Source organism: Ips typographus, linkage group LG2 (genome assembly GCF_016097725.1).
Source record: "Ips typographus isolate SLU linkage group LG2, UJ_Ityp_2.0, whole genome shotgun sequence".
Classification (NCBI taxonomy): Eukaryota; Metazoa; Arthropoda; class Insecta; order Coleoptera; family Curculionidae; genus Ips; species Ips typographus.
In genome coordinates this window covers 24871211-24879936 of record NC_138423.1, presented here as the reverse complement: position 1 = coordinate 24879936, position 8726 = coordinate 24871211, and the positions used below count along the sequence as shown (strand labels likewise).

Below are 8726 nucleotides of genomic sequence, written 5' to 3'. Positions count from 1 at the left end.
TAATCCAAATTCAATCATCAAATTTTTCAAAATACTGTAATATGTGGTACTTAGTTGTTAATCTTAATGCTCTTTAACATCAGTTTAGTATAAACATATACAGGGTGTCTAAAAAGTCTGGAATATTGCAAATATCTCGAAAACTGCTGATTTTATTTTTCTCAAAATTTGCGTCTTGTTATAGTAAATAACAGCGCATGACGTGAGGGTGAAATGAGGTTCGCAAGTATACAGGGTCAGTCACAAAGTATACCAACTTTCTTAATTCAAACCTAACACACTGTATATTACTTCAGATTTTAAGAGTACTTATAAAGGCCAATTCAACGATATACGATTTTTTTTTTGTACCTACCTATAACAATGATAGGTGTAACAATGACAGCTAACGTCAATATAATGTTAAATTAATTGGCAAATTTTCCTATTACTTAAAATGGTGTTTTTGAGTGAGAAGGAAAAGACTGACATCTTAAGTATGGTGGGATATGGCGACCGTAAGAGAACGCAGCAGGAAGTATGTGATTTGTTTATTTAATAATTATTATTATTTTTATTATTTTTTTAATTTTTTTAATTTTTTTTTTATACTGTAGATCGTTGAATTGGCCTTTATGAGTACTCTTAAAATCTGAAGTAATATACAGTGTGTTAGGTTTGAATTAAGAAAGTTGGTATACTTTGTGACTGACCCTGTATACTTGCGAACCTCATTTCACCCTCACGTCATGCGCTGTTATTTACTTTAACAAGACGCAAATTTTGAGAAAAATAAAATCAGCAGTTTTCGAGATATTTGCAATATTCCAGACTTTTTAGACACCCTGTATATTATTATATTATTTTACTAAATTGTTAGTTCTCAATTTTACTGCTTAACAATCAATATAATATCTCTTGAAACTCCAATAGTTGACAAGTTTTGTTACTTATGCTCGGTATTTCCTTGAATTCAAAATTTCTTACATTTTTATAATTCCGTGCACATTAGTTCGGTTAGCTAATCGCATTCTAATAATTAAGGTTGGGTACATCGGGAAAATCCACTAGTTAATAAATTTATGAGAAATGATAATAAAAATAACACTCAGTTGACACCAAATGTGAATTACTTCAAAAATATCTTAGGAACGCGCCTGATATTTGATAACCAGAGGTTTGTTTGGTATATAGTAGTTGTTGCTATCACAATCGCCGTTACTTATGTTTGCGGTTTTAGAAATAATACCTATTTTTAGTGAATTTGCCGAGAAAAACCAAGGTCCCCGATTCCTACAATAATCTAATCGGTCGACAGTATGGTCACATTGAAGAGCTAGGCAATATTAATCTCCTATCATCGGCACGATCAAAAAAAACATTCAAAGAGGCCGCCGGTTTCAAGAAGGTTTTCGGCTAAGATAAGACAGCTGAAGCTCGGTCTCAAGGAGGCCTCTCGAGATAGTGGAGTGAGTTGGTTGTTTACTGATGAGTTTGTTTTTTTCGACGTAAGTCGGAAAATAACTGAAAAATCAAAAAAAAAAATTGTTCCGGGCTTTTTTTAGTCAATCAATAAAGGATCTCATCAGGCAAGGTATTTAACTTTGTGACGTCACGGGAATAGAGTAATCGTATGGTCGCGTGACTGGTCGCTTCCCGAGGGTTGAGGTCACGCGATACTGTTATCCATCTGTTCGGTCATCGTGCCACCAGATTTTTGTTAAAGGGGCAAAACTAGCATCTGGAATTTGTTTCAAATTTCTATAAAAATTGTAAGCAAAATTTATATAAATGCAATATTTTGTAACTCAATTTAGCTAAACTCATTTTAGCCAAACTTATATGCATGGTTGGGATTAGCTGGTACTCTAGCTTGCCATGCTTTGACACACGGTGATATTTTAGACCTGCAGAGCATGTTAATAACACTAGTGACTTGAGTGTTTTGACAACTGCAAATATACCGTAGCGGTTACGTTATTCAAACCAAGATTACTTAAATCTGTTTATTATTTACGGAGAATGTGATAAAGTTGTGAGTAGAACATGTGAGGTATTTGCCGCTCGTTATCCAGAAAAACCAAAGCCATCACCAAAAGCTGTGAAGCAAATAATTGAAAATTTTAAGAATACGGGATCTGTGAAGATAAACGCTATTAAAACAAAACCAATCCTTAATAATACAAATGTAGAAATTGCAATTTTGGGCTATTTTGTTGCAAATCCAACTTCGTCAATAAGACAAGTTTCCGTAGGATCAGGTATATCCTAAAGCTCAATTCAAAGGATCCTGAAGAAACATAAATTTCACTCTTTTTCATTTAAATTAGTGCAACACTTAAAAGAGGTTGAATTTCCGAAGAGAGTGGTTTTTAGTGAGTTTTTGCTGACTAGTCACTATGGAGAAGAATTGTTTTTGAATAATATTATTTAGAGCGACGAGGCCAAATTCACTAAAAATGGAATGTTCAATAGACATAATTCACACTACTAGTGTGACATAAATCCACACGTAATTAGAGAGAGAAATTTTCAAGAAATCTGGAGTTTTATGAAAAAAAAATGTTTATTGTCAAATAAAACGAAATGGGTTGGATTTAGGTATAGGCAAGTAAATTGAAACTTATAGTAATTTTTAATGCACAAAATGATTCCGTCATAAAAAATGTGGGTTTCTATTTAAAAAACTTGAAATTTTTTATGTTTTTTAGTGGCAAGTTTATGATTTTTTTTTTACGACCCTGTATACAAATGGGTTATTACGCACCCCCAGTTTAATAAAACAATCCTTTATTTACAATAACCCAAAATTTCATTGCAAAATGAAATACGGTTTTGACAGAGTACAAAAGTATGTTGAGCGTTGCAACTGTCACTTTTTTGGAAAAACATCAAATATTTCGAAAACGGCTAGAGATAGGCATACGGCATTATACACAAAAGTTGGTCAGAATTTTGTGAGGAATCCAAATATGTAATAATATATAGGGTGTTCTATTTAAAATAAGAAAGTTGTGATCGACTTCCGGTATAAACGGAAGTGCAACCATCTAGAAAATATTTTAGTTAGATTGGGCATGCCCACATCAGTATCCTGCCAAATTTTCAAAACTCTCCTAGTTATACTGTTTCCAATATCAATCGATGTCTTTCGTCGTGGGACACCCTGTATATTTGACTGTTTTTTTGAAAATTGCATCAAAATTTAGAAAATTCCGGATCTCCGTAATTTTTGGGGTTTTAGCAACTGTAAAAAGCACAAAATGTTTCTCTTGAACTGCCATTTCGCCTGATACTAACCTGCCTAACCGCAACACGATTGAACAAATACAGGGTGTTCAGAAACCGCGTTTTAAGTGTAAATTGTAGTACATCAAAATATGAACAATTTCCATCATACTTGGTAGTAAATTATTAAGTTATTGCGTGCATGATTTCTTTGTAAATGTCATAATCCTATAAGGGGGTTTATACGCTATTAATATTGTTTTAATCTATTTTACATTACCTAATTAACAATTGTGTTGTTGATCCATCCATTTGTTAATGGCCAAGCGCAAAATAATTTAATATTATTACTATACAACACACTGTATAAAATTACAGTTACATAAAGTATGGATTCCAACAGAAGTGACCTTTCCTACGTGGAATAACGCCAAGTGTGGCATCAGACAATAAATATTCATAATTTCCACGGAAACTCTAAGTGTTCAAATAGCGCAAAAGCAATATGTACCTCAAAAGAATGATCATCTTTTCATTACATTTTCGTGTTCGACTAATGTAGCGTAAAATCCCCGGCTACCGAAAGGTAAACAAGAGCTAAGTGGACGCGGCATAAAGGCCGGTTTTCACGCCCGTTTGCACCCGCAGTGTTGACGGCCTTTTGTCCTCGCGACCGTGGGACAAAGCCTTTGTCACCAACTTTATATAAACCTGGCGAGGAGAAAACTTTTTAAAGGCTACCAACATGTTTTCCGTTCCCTTGGTTCGCCGCTGCTGTCCTCATCCATGCATTCGTTATCCGCTTACGTTTACAAGGGGGTGTATAGTACTTCGGCCGACTGGAAAATAGTCAAACTGACACTTTAGCCTTCCTATGGTTGTTCGCGATGCCCTTTTTTGCCGCTTAATCCGGTCGTGCAGTTTGTGCAATTTTCAAGGTTGAGTAGTTCTAAGCCCGAAATGCTTAAATATGTTCCAAAATGCGTCAAAACCATGAAACAAAATTAGTAAAATAATGTTACAGTGAACATAAAGTCTGATCAGATCTTTTTGAATCGACCCTACCTAAGGAATTTTGATATTTTGTCCCCCTGTATATCTATATTTTTTGTAATTTTAAAAACTGGAAAGTATTGACCAATTTGCTTATTCTTAAATGGAACTATTTAATATTTTAGAACTATTTTTTATTACTAAAAAATACCATCAAATTTCTTATCATTATGTGCAATGTCGTACTTTAAGCTGAATTTATGTTAAATGTAGTTCAGACTGAGATTTTTTTCATTTCTGTGGTCACAATTTGAACCAACCAAGCTTAGTTTTAAGTATGATCGTCCAATACAGGGTGATCCACCGATGGGGGCAGTTTATCTAAAATATGTTCCAACTGGTAGCACTTTCGGTTATATCGAAAATAGTTACCCTCGCTTACTTTAAATGGAACACTTTGTATAATGTTTTTTTTTTTGGATTCTTCGACAGATTCTATGTATAATATCATATACCTATGTCTATTCGTTTCTGAGATATTTACCATTTTATGTAATAAAACAATGGGAATTTTTGCATATCAGAAGACGTTTTCTTCTTGGTTTTTCTGTTTTGTAGTGTTAAACCGGGTTGGTTCTAGAGTGGGTGCATTGTACCAAAAAAGTGATTTGACGCCCTCTAGCTGCTAAACGGGGCAACTTAGCTGTGCCCGCTCAACGTCACGTGATAGCCCCGTTCATTAGTTTTCTTTTGGTATACGGTGGTTTTATACAGGGTGTTCCAAATAAGTGAGTTATTTCTGAAAAAGTGCACAAAAATTTAGTCTAAATTAGGGATTTTCTGGGTCTACTATACTAACGGCGACCATTTTGGATTCTCCTCAATCAAAGCGATTTTTTTATCTAATTTGAAACTGGGAAACACTATTATTTGTACTATTAACCTGAAGGTATTTAGGCAGTTGAGGTTAATTTTGAAAATAAAAAATTTAAGACCTCTAACCTGAAACGTTTCTGAGATATTGAGCAAAAACTGCAAAAAACGAGAGTCAACTTTGACGCCCTTTAGCGGCTAAACGAGACAACTTAGTCTTGCTCACTCAACGTCATGTGATAGCTCCATTTATTATTTTTCTTGTGTTATACGATGTGTTTATACAGGGTGTTTCAAATAAAGGAGTTAGGAACGATTTTCTGGAAAAGTGCACCAAAATTTCGCTCAAATTGGGAATTTCTGCTTTCGAGGAGAGTGGTCAAAGTAAGGCTGCTAGATCAAGTAGGCCTAGAATTTTGACGTTGATTCCAAAAATTAAATAAAAAATTATAAGTGTGGTTTGTTGCTCAAATTTGGGACACCCTGTATACTAATTATCTAGGAATAAAGTATATGCAAATATCTACAAGATTCATATTTGGTATTTTTTTTATAAAATCACCCTGTAAACTACTCCATTGTATTGTCAATAACTCGGTTATTTTGACAATTATAGGGTGGTTCAATATACCAGTTTGTAGCCCTAGAAATTCTCTTTTGAACACCCTGTATAGCGTTTTTACCTAAAACGTCGAAAAAGTAAGTTATTTACTGTTAAAACTGAGTTGTTTGATTTTGACAGTTTTTACTGTGACAGCCCATAACTCTGTTATGTTGACAGTTACAGGGTGGTTCAATATACCAATTTGTAGCCCTTGAAATTGTCTTTTGATCACCCTGTATATCATATACAGTAGAAATGTCACGCTAACGAAAGATTAAAGCTTTTATACCGGGAATGTGTTGTCCAGAAGGGATAAATTTATAAATAATATTTTCAATTATTTTGAAAAATTCATATTATTTTGAAAAGTGTTGAGGTTAGATATACAACATTTTTCAGAAAGTTTCCGGTAAATTTATGGAAAAAATTGGAAAATTCAAAAATAACCGACCCGAAAATTACCGCTTTTACATCTCTGATTTCTTTTTTTGAGGCCAATTTTTGACCACCCCTTATTATCATTTTTGACTTTTTTCTGCACCCCCTATGAGAACTAACCTTGTTTAACACTACAAAGTATAAAAACGAAGAAAAAAAACCTTTTCTGATATGCGAAAATTACAATTGTTTTATAGGTATTGCAAATGTCTAACTTCACATAAAATAGTAAATATCTCAGAAACAAATAGGGATATTTATATGACATTATAGTATACATAAACTATGTCTAGAAATTGTCGTAAAATCCAACACAGAAACAGTATACAGGGTGTTTCATTTAAAATATGCGAGTAGGTAATTGCTTCCGGTATAACCAGATTAGATAAACTGCCCCCATCGACTTCAGTATACTACCAAATTTTGAATAATCTTTTATAACCACCAATAATTATTAATAATACAAAAAATCAGTATAAAACTGTAAACGAATTAAAGTTAAAACAAACATTTGCCTTCACCCGTTGTATATTATGGAAAACGTCGTAATACCGGTAAATTATCGAAACACTGATCGCACCCTCGATGTGCCGTTTCCCATGAAAAGTCAATTTTCCCCCCTTAATTACCCAATAAGTAAATTGCCGCCGTCGATAATAATCAGTTAACTTTTCCAACGGGAAATGGACAAAAAAAGACGCGCTCGGTCACGTGACCGCGATGGACATCACGCTACCTGTCAATTAACGCGCAACGTTCTTTTGTCATCCCCCATACAGTCGAACAAACAAAAGTCGCGATCGCATTAGTCGTGGTTTCTATTTTTTTTTTGTCTACTGCCCAATTGAAAATCGATTTTCATGTTATTTTTCTACTGTAAATCTATCTATATTTCATGCTACAATAACGCATCATCGTGGTAAAAAAACCATGGAATTTCCCTCGTATTTCGCGATCATCCTTACGTCATTTATATCAATCAACCAATGACGTGACATGAGAAGTCGGGGTGCGGCGCTATCTATCCATCCTGCACAGCAGATTGTCAATTGTTTTCATAGTCACCTTTGCTGATTCATTCTCGTAATATACCCACCACTACCACCGTATACAGGGTGTGTTTGCAGCAAAGTTTTTGTCTGGCAAGGGTAAAGTGCGAAACGTTTTTGGACATCCCCGTATGTGCAAAAGGTCAAAGGCAGATGGTCTAATCAGATAGTGGTCGGTAATTAGACGGAGTATACGGGAGAGGTCGTAAAAATAGAAAACATCTGGCCATTTTGGTAATTTATTCCTGAAGATTATATAGATTGGTAAGCTATGAGGTGGCAGACAATCCCTTATGCTGTTTAACATGGGCCAGTTATGTTTAGGGCATTGTTTTCACTGATTTTCTAACTTACTTCACACACAAATGTGAATTTATGTGATGATAGTGATTTTATAAAGTTTTATTTTGATTTATCTGAGATTAGTGGTTTCCAAACTACTCCTTCCATATCAAAAAGCATTGATGTTGGGGACGTCTCTGAGTGATAAAACTGAATTGGCTTAATTTAAAAGTTAAGCCACTGTTATATGTACAGACTACAGAGGGTTTCAAATTTAATGGTTTTACGAGATTTTCCATATTGAAGAATACGGTTCTTGCAAATTTGTGTTCAATTTTCAGCTGAGATATTTATCATGAAAATTGTTCTTAGTACCTACAAGAAAGCAGCACTGTAAAGGCTGTCATTGCCTTCAAAAGTTAGTAACTCAATAAATAGGACACTGTATATTATTGGTGTTAAAATAATCAATTTTACAGAACATACTACATAAACATTATGTCATCTAAAGACAATTTAAGATACTCCGGTTAAGGAAGATAGACGGTAATTATTATTCGAGTGTGCTTATGTCTTTCCATTGTTTTATGTCAGTAAAATAAAGTTGTATAAAATCTAATAAAAGTATCTTCAATCTCTTTGACCAGTTCATAAAGGGATAAAGGAAGCTGTAGAAATTAACAGGTTATGGGCCCAGTCCAGGAAAACCGGAAAAGTAAGCAGTAATTATCCTGTTGTGAAACGTATTTTGAAAACCTGAAGGATAAGACAAATTATGGCGACAATCCCTAGTAATTTAATTGTAAAGCCATTTGATGGAAACGGCTTCTCACATTGGGAGTTTCGAGTAAGATTGAGTCTTGAGCAACAAAGTGTTTTGGAAATGTTGGAGAAAGATCCTCCGGAATCAACAGCCACAAATGAACTTGCAGTTTTTAATAAAAACGATATAAAAGCTCGGAATTTAACAGTTATTGGCTGATAATGTTCTTGAAATGGTGAAAACCAAAACTACAACTAAAGAAATCATGAATGAGTTGAAAGGTACTTTTCAAAAGCAAGGAATAGCAAACTAGGTACATTTGCAGAAGAAATTAAGAAACATGAAATACTTTGGAAAAGGAAAACTAAGTGAATTTCTGTTTGAATTTGAGAAAACAGTCTCAGAGTTAAAAAACTGTGGTGGAAACATAAATGACACAGAGATAGTTACACAGTTATTGTCTGCAATGCCAGAGAACTATCAAGTAGTTACCACTGCAATTGATATTATTTTTTGT

The 8726-nt window shown here is 34.1% G+C and overlaps 1 long non-coding RNA gene across 1 annotated transcript; it reads left to right on the top strand.

The window, feature by feature from the left end:
- Positions 1-1063: 1063 nt before the first annotated feature.
- Positions 1064-1789, top strand: LOC145723953 (uncharacterized). The gene is made up of 2 exons (XR_014176888.1): positions 1064-1448; positions 1545-1789. It is a non-coding gene; the product is annotated as an uncharacterized LOC145723953 (long non-coding RNA).
- Positions 1790-8726: the final 6937 nt, after the last annotated feature.